This window comes from Siniperca chuatsi, linkage group LG13 (assembly GCF_020085105.1).
Source record: "Siniperca chuatsi isolate FFG_IHB_CAS linkage group LG13, ASM2008510v1, whole genome shotgun sequence".
NCBI classification, from domain to species: Eukaryota; Metazoa; Chordata; class Actinopteri; order Centrarchiformes; family Sinipercidae; genus Siniperca; species Siniperca chuatsi.
In genome coordinates, this window is record NC_058054.1 from 26,170,452 (window position 1) to 26,189,560 (window position 19,109).

Below are 19,109 nucleotides of genomic sequence, written 5' to 3' on the forward strand. Positions count from 1 at the left end.
GATTAAAATCTCCCGCAACAATAAATGCAGCCTCCGGGTGAGCAATTTACTGATGGTCGCATGAAGTTCGCTCATAGCAAGCTTGGCATCAGCACCTGGAGGAATATAAGCTGCCGTTATAATGGTGGAAGTGAACTCCTGTGGCAGATAAAACGGTCTACATTTAACCATAAACATTGCTTATAAAACTGCCAGAAAAGCGCAAACCAATATCCAAGAGCTCATGCCAGGTGTACGATATTAAGGCACAGCTGTTCTGCACGAACAGACCCGAGATGAGCAAGAAAAACATAACTGGAGAGACACTGAGCCTCGCAATGTACACGCGCCGCCATCTTTGTCTGCTATGTCTATTGAATTGAATTTTATTGTATCCAATAGTTGTTCTTGATTTTATAACTGTAATTTCGCAAGACAAGAAAGTCACTCTTTTACCAGTCTAACTTTATTAGTGGTCAAACTTGTTTATTATTGGCTGAACAAAACAAAAGGTGTGTTTGAAAATTAATCATGACTCACAACGAAGTTCTCTCTTGCTGCTTCTTTTACCTTCTGAGAATAATTGCACATCTCAAATTTAATTATTGACCTCATGGCTGAAACCTTCAATAGGTTAACAGAGAAGGTGAGATTTTAAATGACCAAAAGTAACTTTTAATTGACAGAAAACATCAGAGCTGGAATTTGTATGATGATTAAGGCTTTAAGTTTTCTTAGATGCACATGTAAATGTGGTAAGATCTACAAGACTCTGCAGTTACTTTATATAGGTAAGTTATGTAATAATCAGTTTATGTAAATCAGATATTTGCTGTTTAAAATGTCTATCAAGATATGTTCTTGTTTTAAATTTATAGTAACTATTCCCTTAATTCACATCCTCAACTATGAGGATTCTCTTTGTAAACATATTAAGCTTATATCGGATGTTGTACATTATTAGTAAGGGCTGTTCACTCATTATTTTGTCTGTTTTGTAGGGGTGTGTTAGCAAGATAATAAGGACACCAGCAGTCTGTTGCAGCAGCTGAATGTATGTTTGATCAGAGCATAAACTCAACACTACTCCCTTTGTTAAGTCTCTGCAATGTTGTTACAAGTTAGTTTCATGCTAACTGTTCAATTGCACCATTGCTACAACTTATCTAATAATCCTTTTACAAAACAGATGCTGGTATTATGTGGGTCTACTCAATGCTTATTAGAACTGTGTTGGACCCAATTAGGTGAAGCAGCTTTCACCTTGCTTCTCACTATTGGTGCAACCTAACCAAGTAGTTTTGGTGCCTAAACCTAACCAAGTAGTAAGGTTTTCTGATAGAAAGAGCTGAGGACAAACTTTATGATGGTACTTTTGTTTCATATTATTATGCAATCAAAAAATAAATTTGAGAGCAAAACTATTGACACTGCAATCATTTTTTTTACTGCAAGTGAAATCAATTTGTGATTTAAAATGTATTAATGAAAAACCAAACTTTTTGCTGTTGAAAACGGAAGGTTTTACTTTTGAAACCGAAAGCTTTGCACCTTTCCTATAGAGCAGGTCTAGACCGTACACTTTATAATATTATTTACAAAGACCCAACAAGTTCCACCATGAGCAATCACTTGGTGACAGTGGCAAGGAAAAACTTCCTTTTAAGAGGTAGAAACCTCGATCAGAACCAGACAATGCAATGCAGACAATGCAGTAGACAGAGGTGCATTATGGGAAGTCTCCCGGCAGTCTAGGCCTATAGCAGCATAATTAAGGGATGGTTCAGGACTCACGCAAGCCGGTCCTAACTATAAGCTTTATCAAAGAGGAAAGTCTTAAGCCTACTCTTAAATGTGGAGACGGTGTCTGCCTCCCAAATCCAAACTGGGATCTGATTCCACAGGAGAGGAGCTTGATAACTGAAGGCTCTGGCTCCCATTCTACTTTTGGAGACTCTAGGAACCACAAGTAACACTGCATCCTGGGAGCGCAGTGTTCTAATGGGGTAATACGGTATTATGAGCTCTTTAAGGTATGATGGTGCCTGACCATTAAGAGCTTTGTAGGTGAGGAGAAGGATTTTAAATTCTATTCTGGATTTTACAGGGAGCCTGAGGAAAAGAGATCATATTTCTCCAATATTAGCTCCTCTGCACTGGCTCCCTGTAAAATCCAGAATAGTTTATTTAATATCTAATAAATCTCTTAATAGTCAGATTCCTGCGGAATCAGATCCCAATTTGGGTTCGGGAGGCAGTTTTGTGCTTTCTCGTTTCTCTCCTTGTGTCGCTTTCAGCAGGTATTTCTACCTCCGGAGCTGCAGAGACTGGATATGTGGTTGTGGGCCACCTGCTGCCCCTGTGTTCCTGCTCGACTACTGCTACTACAGTTGTTGTTATTGGTTCTGTTGCTATTATTGTCATTATTATTCCTATGACTGTCATTCCTCCTATTATTATTATTATTATTATTATTATTAAGACGGTGTAGTCCCTCATTCGTCCAGGAGTGTTCCATTGTAGAAAAGGTTTCAGTCGTAGTCATCTGGACACTGTTTTCAGAATCAAGACGTTTTGGCTCCCATCCGGAAGTCATTCTCAATTCGAAAGAAAATCGAGAACTCAGAAATTTAAGCTACTCTGTGTTGCTTAAGCCCTAATCAGGCCTATCGTTTTATGTTTTTCTATTGTTTCAGAAAACAATAGGCATGATTACTGGGCCATCATGGAAACAAAGAAGGTCAGTTTCAGGTGAAACTAGGCAGGGTAAACAGCACTCAAAAAGATTCCTCCCTGAGGGCAGGGCTTAAGCCGAAATATCTTGATTCAGAAAACATTGTCCATTATTATTATTATTATTATTATTATCATTATTATTACTACTGCTTTATTAATATTACCACTACCATTACATTATTGCTATTTTAAAATTCTAGGTGGAATTTGCATTCTATATCTCTGCCTGTTAAAAGGAAGTTTTTCCTCGCCACTGTTGCCTAGTGCTTGGTCATGGTGGTATTTGTTGGGTCTCTGTAAATAATATTATAATCAGTATGGTCTAAATCTTCTCTATAGGAAAAGTGTAATGAGATAACTTCTAATATGAATTGGCACTATATAAATAAAATTGAATCAACAGTCACAAAATGTTAACAGTCAACTCGTAATTCTTGGGGTGAATTTTCATCCCAAAATGCAAAAAACTGTAAGAATTGATTCTACAAAATTCATACTTGAACCAACTTTATTTAAGCACAACATAATAAAGTAAGGTGATCAAACAAGAACTCGAAACAACTTTTTTTTGTTCATACAACCAAAGATATTAATACAGGTTTGTTGGTTTGACTAGTCACTTTATGTTGTCTCAACTAGAATTTAGGTTAGTACAACTTCAAATGCCTTGTTGATACCACCAAAAAGACTTGTTGATTTAACTTTAAAGTACTGAGTTAATGCAACTGTTTAGTTAGCGTCACCTTTGTCACCCCAGCTTCTTATTTTAAGTGGAATGATTTCAGATAAAAATGCGAACAGCTAAAGATCCTTAGCTTGGCTAACTCAAGATTTTAAAAAGGCAGCAAGGTTATAAAGTATTTTAAGTTGAACCAGCTTGTTAATTTTTACAGTGGCTTATTTTGAAACTTTTCCCAAGGGCTAAGCCAATTTATAGGATAGGCTTTTTTCTGAATTTCTTTCCCCTGAGAGTGTGCAAAATGTATTTTAGTACCTAGAAATCCCTCAAATAAAATGTTTTTTATACTGTTAATTATTATTATGCAAATTCCCTAACACATTTGTAATTAATCAAATTAACAACAAGACTAAGTCTACAGCCACACTAGCAGCTCTGTGAGGCTATACTTACCTGTACGCACAGCAGAGCTAAATGCTGACATGGTCACAATGACAAAGGCTGTGTTCGATATTGCATGCTAAAGTACTGCCTACTACATACACAATCAGTATGTACTACATAATGTAACATCTAGTGCTAAACAGGGCAACAGGGAAAACACAGATTAGGAAGTAGAGTTGGTGCAGTTCACAGTATTTATTAACAAAGAACAACAGGCTTACGATGCACTGAGTCAGTCCAAACACGCAAACAAATCCAACAGGGAGCAGGCAGAAAATACAATGTCCAATAAACAGGCAAGGTCCAAGAAATCAGTCCAAAACAAAACAAACACGGAAAAATCACTGGACCGTACACCAAGTCAAACTAACAATGAGGGAGTGAACTAAATACTCAGGTGAGGGGAGATAAGACACAGGTGGAACTAATTAAGGCGGGGCAAACAATCAAAACTGGAGGGAAACACACTGACAGGAAGTGAAGTTACAGAGAGGAGAGGAGAGGAGAAATACAAAATAAAACAAGAAACAGACAGAAAAACATGAAACAAAGGAAAACAAATTAGGAAGCAGAGCAGGTCATGACATATAGACCTACTGCCTACTAAATGAATGAAGTATGCCATTACCAGCAGACTATTTGCACTGAAGTATACTCAAGCAATACTTCTTCTCTCCATTACGTGACAGCAGCACAACATTAGCGGTCCGAGCTACCGTTGAATGAAAATTGTTTATTACAAATGTAAGTAAGTAAACATTACCTCTTCCACTCAATGTAATATTTTCAAGTATTATTTTAAAGCAAATTAAGAAAAAGGGGTAAAAAATATTATAAAGGCTTTGTTTGTGGTTCATGTTTGATTTAAAGAAGAATAAAGAATTAAGGTAAAATAACTATTAAGATCAAATATGGGCCGGGCAATGTCAGCTGCTACCATCAGTATACTTTACTGAGAAGCAGAAGAAGAGGGATGGAACACCGTTCTTAGCGTTTGTCTCTGGCTATATACGTTATCTTGTAATGTTTACCTAAAGCAGGGCTTAACTAAACAGAATAAATATGATACAGTAGATAGAAATGTTGGCTGCAGTGGTCTTTGTGGGGCAAGAGGGGTCTGTAAGCGTAACTGGCCTGCTGTCTTACTAGCTACCCCACAGGCGCTTGTGGAACTTCTCAACTCCGAAAACGTTGGAGCACATTTTCATAAAACTGCCAATATTTGAAATCTACTCTGTTGATGTCTCGCCTCAAAAATTCTCAGAAGTTAATTAGTGATGAAATAGAATACGAAAATTGTAAAAAAACAAAAAAAAAACCTAAACAAACTACAGTGTGGTGCTAGAACTGTCTGTCTCCCAGTCCACCATTGGACAGTTTGAAGAGACGCAATGCATTTTGGGGCAGTTGAGTATGTGTAGTAATCTCACGCCGCATATTAAGAAATTCTTGCTAATCTAGTATACATCAGGGGCATTTCTCGCATACACAAAATCCATATACTATGCAGTTGGAACACACTACATACTCAATTTGACGTCACACAAGAATGTCATTAGCTTTGCCGGTATTTCGTCATAAACCAAAGCATTAATCAATTTGAAATTTTGACCAGATGATGACGTTACATGTAAAGTCAAGTGATCAAAGTTTTTACAATTCCTCCTGAGGGGGACATGATCATCATGTCTGCACCAAATTTCAAGGCAATCTATCAAATAGTTGTTGAGACATTTCTGCCTGGTCCAGACTAACAGTGGCAGACTAACCGACCAACATTGCCATCCGAAGAGCCACGCCGCTAGTGTGGCTAAAAGTCAATTGACGCGCAGTGAATTTGGGGCTTTTTGTGCCCCTTGGGATCTCCAGCCTTTGGATAGTTGCCCGCTTTGTCCATGCTGGTAATCCAGTGATGATTTCTTAGGGTGATACTTTGCCTTTTACCATAGTATTTAATGTTTTTCCCAAATGCAGTTCTTTAACTGTCAGGCTATTCCAAATTAGACACTGTATTGGCAGTTTAAAACCTTATTCACTTTATACTATCTTACATTAGACAGAATACTGTTTAAGGCCTTGTCTCTTTCTGCCTTCTGTGGACTTCAGCCTTCAGCTTCTCAGCCAATGTTGTCAAAAGCAAAGTCTTGTAAAGTCTGGAATTCAGCCCTTGACTTCCCAGTATATGATACAAGAGTCTGAGATGTTTCCAGTCAGGATGCTTTCTATTGCTTCTGTATAAAAGTTAATAAGAACTAGGCATGGGAATTTTCACGACTTCATGTGCTGTCTGGGCATTGTATTAATCTGTACCGAAGAAGGGGTAAAGGTCTGCAAAATATCAGATATGGTCTTAGACCCTCAATTACATTATGCATCACAATTTGTAAAATACAATCCAAGAAACCTACTTTGTGTGTATGAGTGCCAGCTGACGGGAAAAGACACAAGGACTGTGAGTGCAGAACTAGTAAAACAGGCACACGCACACATGCAGAAACAGGAAGTACAATACATGAAGCAAGAGGATTTGCACTGCAGCACACACATCTCTTATGAACAGGACAATAACAGGGATGGTTTAAAGCATGTGCAGAAAGTGACAGATTGAGTAAGAGGTGGATGTACCAGATGACCTCAAACATCGATTTTTAAAGATGCATGACTCAACTCCATATTTCTCTTTAGCAAAAGGGCCAATCAGAAACTGGGAGGACTTCGGTCCCTGGGTGAAAGACCTGGAGGATCTAACCTTACCAGGGAGGAGTGCTCTCTTGCAATATGTTGATTTGATGATCTGCTCACCAACAAAAGAGGCCTGTGAAAAAGACAAAACAAAACTATTACAGCATTTGGCTGATAATGGTCACAAAGCTAATTTAAGCTAATTACAATGGGTGCAACAGCAAGTGACCTATCTGGGGAATGGGATCACGGACAAGGGTAACCTCTATCTCCAAAACGTGTAGCAACAATCCAAACCATTCCAAAACCACAAACAAAGAAGCAGGTCTAGGAATGACCTCATACAGTGGAGTCCTAATAATACAGAGCTACAGGCGCCAGTTAATAACATGATACATGGAAAAGGACTGACTGCACATCAGAAGGTGACATGGACTGAAGAAGCTGACTTTTTAATGACTTAAAAAGAGCTCTACAAAATACACCGACATTAGGGCTAGCAGATATGACTAAACCATTCACACAGGCAGTTGAGGAGAAAAATGGCTATATGTCGTCCGTGCTCCTACAAAAGCATGGTGACAAAATGAGACCAGTTGCATATTTCTCATCAAAACTACAGCTGCAGCTGCAGAAAAGGCCATTATGGCATCCAGAGATTTGGTAGGTTACCAAAACTTGACACTATTAGTACCACAATCTGTGTCAATCATTCTGCTAGAACAGAAAACTGGTAATTTCTCTGCAGCAAGATGGTTGAGATATCATGCAATGTTGTTGGAAATGCCACTGAAGGCAGAACGACTTCTGCACAAGCAGCAGAAATAAAAGCACTCACAGAAGCATAGAAATTGGACAAATGAAAAATGATTACTACAAGAGTTCATAGTATGAAGTACAACGAATGTTTGCAATGTGCAAGAGTAGTCCAGAAGATGTGCATTAATGTAACACTTGAGTCAGGTGTGTAGATTTTACATTAATATAATGTATTGTTGTGATATAAAAAAGTTAAAAAGGGGAGCACCCACTTGTGTAGGTGCGATCTATTAATTATGGCAGATCAGATTTATAAAAGATGCTCATAAATAACTTTAATAAAGTCCTCGGGTCGCCACTCTTCTTAAAGAAGATAAATGATTAATTAATTGATAGTCTCAAAAAATCCCACTAAACTATCAAATTGGAACTCAGATTAATAATTAAATTAATAACTATAACCAAAATTACCATTGATAGTTTCTAGATTGAAGGATTTGGAGTTTAACATAGAAGAGGTTGGAACATTACTCACTTGTTTATTTATTTAAAAGATAAACAAGCAAAACACACACTATGAAGACTAACTCTAAACACTAAACTACAGAACAAAGGGTGTGTGTGTGTGTGTGTATCCGCATGTCTGGGTGCGCGTCAAAAGGAATGTGTGTATGAATTCATCTGTGTAGTGAGGGGTTAGGGGGTTATGAGTCGGTGCCAGTGGGGGGCCTTGTTTATGAGGCTGGCAGCAGTAAGGAAGAAACTGTTTTCGTGGCGTGAGGTTTTGGTCTTGATGGACTGCAGCCTGCTGCTGGAGGGGAGTGACGGAAATAGTTTGTAGGTTCACCCACAATCTTCTCTGCGCACCTTCACCTTCTCTGCGGAGTGAATGATACGCTGCAGTCTGCCCTTGTCTATGGCAGTGTCAGCAGCGTAACAGATGGTGATGGAGGAGGTGAGGATGGACTCGATGATGGCAGGTTGAACTTCTTCAGCTGCCACAGGAAGTACCTCCTCTGCTGGGCTTTCTTGGTGAGGTCCTGGGCTATGATGGTGCCTAAGAAGCATAAGGTCTCCACAGTGTTGACTAGGGAGTCACAAAGGGTGATGGAGGCAGGTGTGGCTGGGTTCTTCCTGTAATCCACAACCATCTCCACTGTCTTGAGAGCATTGCACTCCAGATTATTCTGACTGCACCAGGTCACCAGGTGGTCAATCTCCCACCTGTAGGCAGACTCATCCCCATCAGAGATGAGCCCAATGAGGGTGGTGTCATCTGCAAACTTCAGGAGCTTGACGGACTGGTGACTGGAGAGCTGTTGGTATACAGGGAGAAGAGCAGAGGGGAAAGAATGCAGCCTTGAGGGGAACCGGTGCTGGTGGTCCGGGAGTCAGGGACATGTTTACCAAACCTCACATGCTGCCTCCTGTCAGACAGGAAGTCTGACAGGAGGCAGTTTAATGCATGTTTAATGCATCGTCTACAGAGCTCTTGGCTCTGTAGGTGAACTGCAGAGGGTTCAGGAGTGGGTCTGTGATGGATTTGAGGTGTGACAGCACAAGGCGCTCAAAAGACTTTATTACCACAGAGGTCAGGGTGACGGGTCTGTAGTCATTAAGTCCTGTGGTCCTTGGATTTTTGGGAATGGTGGTGGAGGTTTTGAAGCAGACTGGGACATGGCATGTCTCCAGTGAGGTGTTAAAGATGTCTGCACACACAGTTCTTTATTTATATATCAAAAGCAAATTAGCCTTGAATAACTGAAAAGTCAGTCTGACAGCCAGTATCATAAAAATAGAATGGATAAAATCAATGGTTAGACTCGATTTAATCTAACATCTGGTGTGTAGAAACTGGGACATCGCTACAGCATTATTCACTGGCAAGGACCACACCGTCAATGGGATACATTTAAATGATTTATTGATGACACAAGATTGTGTGGGAAGCTTGACTCGCTGTTCACTTGGTTGGTTACTATGTGTGGGGGAAGCTTCGGTGGGGAATCCACCGTAGCACCCGGGCATCACGGACCCCCTTCAAGACCCTACAAGGGTGGGGGGAGGGTGCAGAATACAAAAGCAAAGAGGAGGATATGGGTTAAATAGGTATTTATGGAAGTGCTGGAAGGGGCATTGTTGTGGTGTGGTCCTGCTCCTGAAACTCTGCTAGATAGCTCCAATTAAGGACAACAACATCAATGGGATTCATTTAAATGATTTATTGATGACACAAGACTGTGTGGGAGGCTTGACGCTGTTCACTTGGTTGGTTACTATGTGTGGGGGAAGCTTTGGTGGGGAATTCGCCGTGGCACCCGGGCACGACGGACCCCTAAAAGCCTCCACTTATTTTAGACAAGAATGAGCAGATCTGAGATCTTTGAGATCAGAACGAATGAAGTGGTGATACGCTTGGGAGGACCAACGGCCCATGATTTGTATTAAATGCTCCTATCCTGAGGGAGTGACCAGAGTAATGGATGGGAGAAATGCTGGTGGAACCGGAATTGAGTAGCCACTTATCCAGACTTGGAGATGAAGAGAGGTTTTGACATGGTTATGCTCTGGGATTTCTGGAATTGCAAGTAGTTAGCAAGTGTCTTGAAAGGGTTCAGTGGTGAATGGCCCTTGAAGTAGAAGACGAGTGTAGGATGGCCAGATTTATTGGATTTGGTTCGTTTAAGGTACAATACTACGGTTTTGTCTGAGAAATGTGACAAGTCTGAAATGCAGGTGTGACAGCATGGGTCGAAGTGAGTAGAGGGTAGAGGCAGTGAATTTGGAGCATCTTAGGAAACCAAAGAAAGCCAGCAGAAACATAGGCTTCTAAGGTTTGAGCAACATAAGGGATGCTGAATCCAGAGTGGATGGTGTGGATGCAGACTGACATCAAGTCGGCTGTAAGGGGAAGACGGCGAGGATTTTGAGCTGGCTCTTGATGTTGGAGTCCTCTGAGAAGTAAGGTTATCTGAGGATAGTTAGAGGCTGGGCCAGGGCTGCCAGTTAGAAGTTTGGAGAACTTGATGGTGTGGGCATAGGTAATGAAACAGGACAAGGTGATGAGATCAAACGACGGGAAGGTTATGTTGTACTGGTTGTGAAAGTGGCGGAAACTCTTCCAAGCTGACGAGTAAGACGAGAAGGTAGAGGGCGCTAAGCTGTTGATGAATGAGTTCTGGGAGTTGACGATCAGGTGTATGAGGGTTGGATTTACATGTTGAACGCTAGTGCTGAATATGGAGGAACCTGTGTTGGATGAGTGTCTGCATGGGGGGCCAAGCTTCTGAACTTCTGGAATGAGAAACGAGAGAGAGAGTCAGCGATGGTGTTCGTATGACCGGGAACGTGAGCTGCATGAAGTACGTATTGGTGAGTAATAGAGTGCCAGGTTAAGCGCTGCATGAACGGCCTGATGGATGGGGTGTTGGAGCGACCCTTGTTTATCATGTTAACAGCTGCAAGGTTGGCGGAGTACATGAGGATGGACTTGTGGGACCATTCATGGCCCCACAGAATGGCTGCAGCTGCTATGGAGTAGATTTTGAAGAAAGCAGAGGAAGTGACCTGGCTTTCACTTGCAACCTCTGGAGACCATGCTCCTGCAAACCATCTTCCGTTGTAGAAACCCCCAAAACCGACAGAAGGAATGGCATGTACAGGAGTACAGACTGATGTCATGTGGGTGAGTCAGTTGGCCAGAAGGTAGAGCCAAAGACGGAGTTTGGCACAGCTTGCTCTGTCCAGGGAAATGGAACTCAAGAGTGATGGGATGGAAGAAGAAATTGACAGGTGGGAGATGAAGGCTCATCCTTGTGGAATAATACGTAAGGCAAAGTTGAAGTGGCCGAGAAGAGAGAGAAGTTGGCGTTTGGTGCAGGATGGAGCGAGGAGGAAGTTGGAGATCAGAAGGCTGATATGGTTGAGCTTTTCGAATGGGATAGAAGCCTGGAACAGATTTGTGTCAAGGGTGATTCCCAGGAACTCTAGAGATGTGGAGGGGCCCTTTGTCTTCTTTTCCTTTGACAGTGGAACCCCAAGGTCTGAGAAGACTGAAGTCAGTGTGACCAGACCCAATGTGGGTGGCGATGAGAGAGGGGAAATGATGAGGAAATGGTCCAAGAGATGGATGAGGAATGGAATCTTATGGTTATCCGACAAGATCCAACAGAGAGCTTCTGACAGGGTGTTGAAGAGTTTAGGGTTGCTTTTGAAACCAAAGGTGAGCCTGATGGCAAAGTAATAAGAACCTCGCCAGTGGACTCCAAAGAATTGCCAGAAGATCGGGTGGATGAGAAGAACTTTGAAAGCACTGGTGATGTCCGCTTTTGACAGCCACGACCCTTTCCCGGCGAGTTTGATGACAGTGAAGGCATGCTTGATGGTGGAGTAGTGAAGGGAAAAGTCTTTGCTCAGAATCAAGCTATTGATGGTGGGAATGGTACTGCCATGGGGTGCTGAAAGATTGATAATGAGACATTTCTTGAATGAGAGTATTTCCTTGTTGCAACGCCGAGGGGGCTGATGCGGAAGTTAGGAAATGAAGAATGAGTAAAAGGGCCAATCATGAAGTCTTCTTTGACTTCCTTGGTGATCGGGTGATTGACAGAATCTGGCTCGTGAATGGCAGACTTAAGATGTTTGCTTGAAAAAGACGTGAAGGTGGAAACCTTCTCTAAATCCCTTGATGAGGAACTGAGCAAAAGCTGAATCAGGATGGTTTTGGAGTGCTGCTGCTAAGGCTGGGATGTTAATGGGTGTTGAAAGGTGCTTACCTAGCTGCAAGGTGGCCTCCACCGCAGTAGGAGCAGACGTAGAGGAAGCGGCACGTGGACATGGTATATCCAGCCTCGTTGAAGTTGTTGCAGATGGGCCAACCTCCTTGGATTATGATTGGCCTGCCTTTTTTATCTGTACCTTTGTTTATAGGGAAGAAGATGGTTGGAGCTGACGATAGATGAGAGAAAGCTGAAGTTCTTGTTTGGGCTTGGTGTGGCTTAGCATGAGTGAGAATGGAGCAGGAAGAGGCCGGATGGGATGGGGCACTACACAGGGAGCATAGCAGGGCTGCACGAGCAGCGAAGATACAGCAATAGATTTCATTATCGAGTGTGCCCCAGTAAGTGTTCTCATTGAACTGTGGATAGGGTGAAGTTGCTGGTTGCCTGAGGAAGGGAATGGCTGCTGCAAGTGCTGTGGAGGAAAGCTGGGTGCCGGCATCTCGGTGCCAGACACTCCAGCTTGTGTGGGCTGGTGGGAGATGGAAGATCCTGGCATCTCAGTGCCAGAAGCCCCTGTTGGAACCGACTGCTGGACTCACCCGCTTCGTGGTCGTCTTTTGGATAACGTTAGCAGTGAGCAGGATCTCAGGCATGGAGGTGTCTCTTTGGGAGTAATCCTGTGATTCCTGATTTCATCCAAAAAGGTCTTTGTCAGATGGGGACAACGAGATGGAATCCATACTTGGATGAGCTGAGTGGCTGGATGGGATTGAGTTGGTCGTATATATGAACTGGAAGATAGCTAGCGTGCTCGATATGGTGTAGCTCGATCTCGGTTCAAGTGCAGAATACAAGAGCGAAGAGGAGGAGATGGGTTAGTTAGGTATTTATGTAAGTGCCAGAAGTGGCATGGTTGAAGTCTGATCCTGCTCCTGAAACTCTGCTTGATAGCTGATACAAATATCAACATACAAGTGGAAATGTCATAAACATATTCAACTACATTTTTAACACTGAGGCCTGGATTAACCTGATGTTTGAAGAGAAAATAGCATGCTACTATGAGAATTATGACTTTCATAGTATTCACTCATGTGCAATGAGGGGAAAGTGCTAAGTACCACTGGTCAAAAAATTAAGACTATTTGTGGTTTACATGTGTCATGCATATACTGTCTGGAAAGTATATGTAAATTTAAAAAAAATGCCCACATTTCTATTGTAAATGAGGCTGTGCAATTTGAGATTCTGTCCAGAATTCTCTTAAATTTAGCTTGTCCAAAGTACTGTTGTACATACAAAATCCTTTAAAAAGGTGACATAAAGGCTGCACAAAGATTCAGCATCATTATCAGCAAGTCCAGTAAGTGAAGGATACAGTTTCCATACTGGAAACATGGAGCTTTGGTAGATTACATTTAAAACTGAGGTAATGTTGTGCCTGCAGTAGGTTGTGAAGGGGCTATTCCATGCTGCAAAACTTGATATGCTTATTAAAAGATTTCAAGTTGTCATACTTGATACTGAACTTAAGAAGCTGTGACCTTAGCTCAAAATATGTGGACTGCGTTCTCAACACAGTCTCAGGTGATCAAATATATAGGATTAAAGCTGGAGTTGTGATGCAGACGCTCTCCAATTCTGATCAGGTTAGTCAGGATGCACCTGTCTGCTTATGATGCCAGTGCTGTCTAAATCACTTCAGTAAATATATACACATTGACATATTGACACATTGTCATTGACATATTGATATTTTCACTGCATACCATTGTTGTGAATCACTAGGAACAGATGAATTTGTTCATGTGTGTGACTTAAACTGAACTTTTATTCTGAAACTGAGCCATTGAACTCAGTTACCCACAATCCTCCAGACTTTACAACTGTATGTGAACTCTGCCCCTAGACCCAGCTTCCTGTTACCATTGGCCAGTCTGACTTGTGACCAGTGATGTCACCAGGTCAACAAAAAAACCCAACTCATGCCATTGTTCTTTCTCTTTCCTCCTGGCTTTATCTCCAGCACTGCTATGACAGCAGCATCTGCCACTGCCGTGTAATCTGCTCGGAGCAGAAACACAGAACCAAACTCTCTCTCTTACTGCAGCACTGCAAGAGCATGAGTAAGATACCTGCAGCCTAATTTAATTTGTGCCAGTGGTTACAACAAACAGTCGGCCAACAAGCAACGGGAGCAACTAGCGAGCTGCTAATTCTGAGGAATACAAAATGCGGAGAAATCATTTCCTCTGATCTGAAAATGGACACTGCACAGCAAAGCCTGCAATCCGAACCCCAATTCTTCCTTTACTGGCCCAGCCTCAACGGAACCGCCAGCTAAAGCACGCCAAAGCAACTTTCTTCCTTTACGGACTGGTAATGTACCTAGGCATTATATAGCTTCACATAATTTAACAGTGTACTTGGCTATGCACAGGACTGTTTAGTTTTTATCAGTCTACATGTAGAGGTTTTATTGTAGTGATATTCTTCCTGGTTAACGCAAGGTTATTATTGTAACTGTAACTGTTCTCAGCCACCGCTAAATTGATGTTAGTAACATTATGCTCCACACAGACACAGAGTCTTTGCATGCTAACTCCTTTTAACTTGGCACCATTATCCGACATAGAACACACACACCTCTAATTTGGCCTACACAATCACACGTGGCGGACAAAAACTGAATTGAATTGAATTGTAGCCACTTTCGACTCCAAAGTCATCATCACTTTTGCTGAAGACACAGCTGTGGTGGGCCTGACCTGCAACAACCTACTCCATAATGTCCGCAAGACTAAGGAGCTGATAGTGGACTTTGGGGATAAGTAGGGAAGGAACTATGCACCCCTCAATATCAACGGGTCCTCGGTGGAAAGGGTGGACAGCTTCAAGTACCTCTGTGTCCACATCATCGAGGGCCTGACCTGGGCACTGCATACTGACTCTGGTGAGAAAGGCAAGGCAGAGACTGTTTCAACTCAGATGCCTGAGGTAATTCCAGGTATCCCCTCAAATACTGAGGAATTTCTACTCCTGCACCATCGAGAGTGTCCTGACGGGGAACATCGAACAGGAATGCAAGGCCCTGCAAAGATTGATTTCGTTCTGCTGAACACACAACAGGCAGTGCTTTACCCTGCCTTTACACCAGGCACTGCAAGAATAAGGTTAGGAGAGTCATTAAGCATCCCAACCACCCGGATATGGACCCGATAGACCAGGAGAGGCTCAGCTTCTAACCTTACCATTCCCAGTATAGTATATAGTAGCAGTCCATCAAAGTTCTACATAGTGCAAGCTTCCTGAATGAGAGTTGTTTTGAATGTAGCAAAGCAAAAAATTTAGAGATGCTGGATGGGAAGAGCAGCAAAGAGATGAGAAAAAATGAGAAACAAGACGCCAAAAGAGAAAATACTGTATGACAGAAAAGATCCTTCCATTTCATAGAGATGCAACTACAGCTTATAGCCATGTTGTGTTTGATTTTTTGTTGGTATAACTCGATTCTATCACTCCTCTAAAAAAGAAGATAATAAAACAAAGAAGGTTAGCTCCATGGTATGACCCCCAAACCTGCAAATTAAAGCAAACGAAAACTTGAAAGGAAATGGTATTCCAACAACCTGGAAGAATCTCGTTTAGTCTGGCAAGACAGTCTTAAAACATACAGGAAGGCCCTCTGTAATGCCAGAGCAGCTTACGACTCATCATTAATCAGCACTGTAGCCAGGCTGACATAGCTCTGTTGAACCATGTATTCCTATAGCGCTCAGTAGTAACGACTTCATGAGCTTCTTTAATGATAAAACTTTAACTATTAGAGAAAAAATTCATCAAGTCCTGCCCTCAACCGGTGGCAACATGTCTTCAAACACAGGAACCTTGGAAATAGCTGTAGAACCTGATGTGTGTTTTGGCTGCTTTGCTCCTGTCGACCTTCTTCAGCTGACTTCGACAATTAATTAATCTAAGCCATCAACCTGTCTCTTAGACCCCATTCCAACTAGGCTGCTTAAAGACATTTTACCCTTAGTTAGCACTTCTTTACTGGATATGATCAATCTGTCTTTATTAACAGGCTATGTACCACAGTCCTTTAAAGTAGCTGTAATTAAACCGCTTCTTAAAAAGCCTACTCTTGATAAAGGGGTTTTAGCCAACTATAGACCTATATCTAACCTTCCCTTTCTTTCTAAGGGGGCTCCTGAGATTGCTGAGGGCAACAAGAAGTCATGCACACACACACACACACACACAGCTGTGCACACACACCAGCATGCTTCAGTGAATTGAAACAGTGACATTTGACGTGATGAAGTGGAAGCTCATTATTCTATCAGACAGGCAGTTATCTCTACTCCATAGTCATCATTAGTTCACCACATACTGTCCAAATGGTACTTACTGTAACTTAACTGTATGACTTGTCAAGTACATTATAGATATTTTTAGCAACAATATTAAAGACGATAATGAACCAACCTACTTCGTGGTGGTGAATATTGGCAACTTTCAAATACTAATTTGCCAAGTCTCTTTAGTCATTGTATACATACAGCTAACCAACATCATAACATGAACATGCAATTTAGTAATGCAGGGTTATTCTGTTTAATGAGTACTTTTAATATTCAGAGCTTCAATCGCTTTCGCTCTAAAAGCTCTAATTAATGTTTTTTATATTAACAATGGATCAAATGACTATGATGTGAAAGGGCTCAACAGAATTATCAACAACTCTGCAGTCCCCCCTCAGTTCTATGGAGCTTTATGGAGTATTTCAGATCACTGTATTGGTTTTACAGCAAATATGTCAAATCTGTGTGTTTGATGTTTAGCTTGTGGCGGAGTTCTGCCCCTAAGTGGCCAAAAAAAACTTTGTGCTGCCTTTAGTACATTTGTCTAATAATACTTTGACTTAATTAGAAGTAAAAGTCAGAATTCATTCAGTTTAACATTGTGGTTTTTACAGTTATACTTTTACTTAAAGTGAGACTAACTTTTGAAAGAAGAAATAATACATTATTCCTTTTTCAAACAAAAACTTTTTATAAGCAATAAAATTAACCTTTGCTTAACTTAATATGCTTAAGGGTTTTATCGCTACAGTCATTCTGTTTACAAATGTTACTGTTGTTGTTTTTTGTACTTGAAATATATATCTATATTGCACATAGTATCTTAATGTGCACATAGTAGCTTAATGTTTGTCTACCTGTTGAGCTTGTTGTCCTTGTTTTTAGCCATATTTATGTTTATTTCTGTGTATGTACATAGAGAGCAACGAAAAACCTGAAACCATACATTTCTTGTATGTGTACATATACCCGGCCAATAAAGCGGAATCTGGTTCTGATACTTGGTCTGGTATGACCAGTAGCTTATTATGGTGGCTAATGCTAACTAAGGGTAGAAATCTTTATATAGATTTTGCTATGTAAATGAGACTACTGAGTCAATTTGTGCTACTGTCACGCTTCGTTTTTATCATTTGCCCTTATCAAATAGTTGTCACTTGTGGTTACAGTGGCCACTATAAAGCAAAAGTTACATATTCTTGCTTTAAGTAAATGACCTGAATCCTGAATTCCTCCACCAAAGAGGTAATGTCTTTGTGAAGCTTATATTTTTTGTTGAGAGTGTGTCAAAAATATTGGGATTAAATTTATAGGTGTTTTTAAGGTTGTGGCTTGTGGTGTTTTGGATTGTATTATACTGTTTGTGTACAGTCATTGGTGTTTTTTTGCACCTACTGCCTGTGCATACAATATCAAAGTGCAATTCCATAAATAAAGGTACACCTTTTCGTTGCTAGAATAAGTGGAGACCATCACAGAATTTATCAATCCTGCATTTGGATGATGTGCATTTACCCTGCATCTATTCTTTATTAGGGACTCTCATGTATTTAACCCATACAGCAACTGCTGAGCAGTGACCATATATCTTTAGTAATGTTTTAAATCTTTGCAGGAGGAAAAGCACAGCAATGTTACAACATAAAGCTTATATAGCTCAATGTTGCAACTGAAGATTGTTCACATGCTGGTGAATCTAGTGACAACAGATTCATATTATGTACAATTCTGCTCTCTAGTGGGCAATTGATAGAATGGCTGTTAAGCTGGTAAATCATTGGTGTCAAACTAAGGTGTCAGATATTCCCAATATTCTCACATAAATCAAAAGTATGCATGGGTCACCATAAGGGAATAATGTGAGGAACTTACAATTCATTTGAGAACTTTCTGAGAGAGAAAACAAATGTTTTAAAAAATAACACTCTCCATACTATGGAGTAATGCAAGACAGATATAAAGTCTTCTGCACAGCCAGTCAATTAGCCAATGTTACAGAAGTGACGTCAGTGTTGGTTCTGAGAGTCTCCTCTAAAAGGTGGATTAGTGACATATCCGCGTGAACTCTGAATTCATTAATATTATGAGTTTATATAGAGATAATGATGTATTCAGTATTCAGTATATTTATTCATCCTAGTTGGGCATAAAAAGTGTATGTAGCTGATCACTGGCACATCTCTTAATATAACACATAGGACTGGATAGTAACCAGTACTACTATTACTATATGGAAAAAGTAATAATACTGTAAAAGAGGCATTTGTAGAATGATAACACAATGTTGGGACTGACCCCAAATATAAGTAAGTAAAGTATAAGTAAAATTTCCTCAGGAAGTATGGCACTGCTGGTATTTTTTTAGCCATTTCATCAAACTCTGTGCTGACTTATACTTTTCTACCACCCCAACTGGCTGTGTGTTGATTATCAAAGGCCACTAGTTTCTCATGTGTGTCATTACATCTTTACTCACCAAGTTATTGCACTATAAAAGGCTAAAATCTGGCGTTTTTGAAAGCTTGTCTACACATTCATTTTAAACATCTTATTGTATTCAAAACTGGGAGCAACCACTTCCCCATGATTTAGGGGGAGACCAAGGTCAAGATCACTTTTTATTCTTTTGTTGTATTTTTATGTGATATCATAGCACTGTATTACTGCCCTCCACTTCCTGCAATGTGTCTATCTCTATTCAAATTATGATTTAAATAAACTTTTGTTTCCTTAATTCAAATTACC

The 19,109-nt window shown here is 40.8% G+C and overlaps 1 pseudogene; it reads right to left on the reverse strand.

The window, feature by feature from the left end:
* Nucleotides 1-10,492: 10,492 nt before the first annotated feature.
* Nucleotides 10,493-12,653, reverse strand: LOC122886720 (annotated as a pseudogene).
* Nucleotides 12,654-19,109: the final 6,456 nt, after the last annotated feature.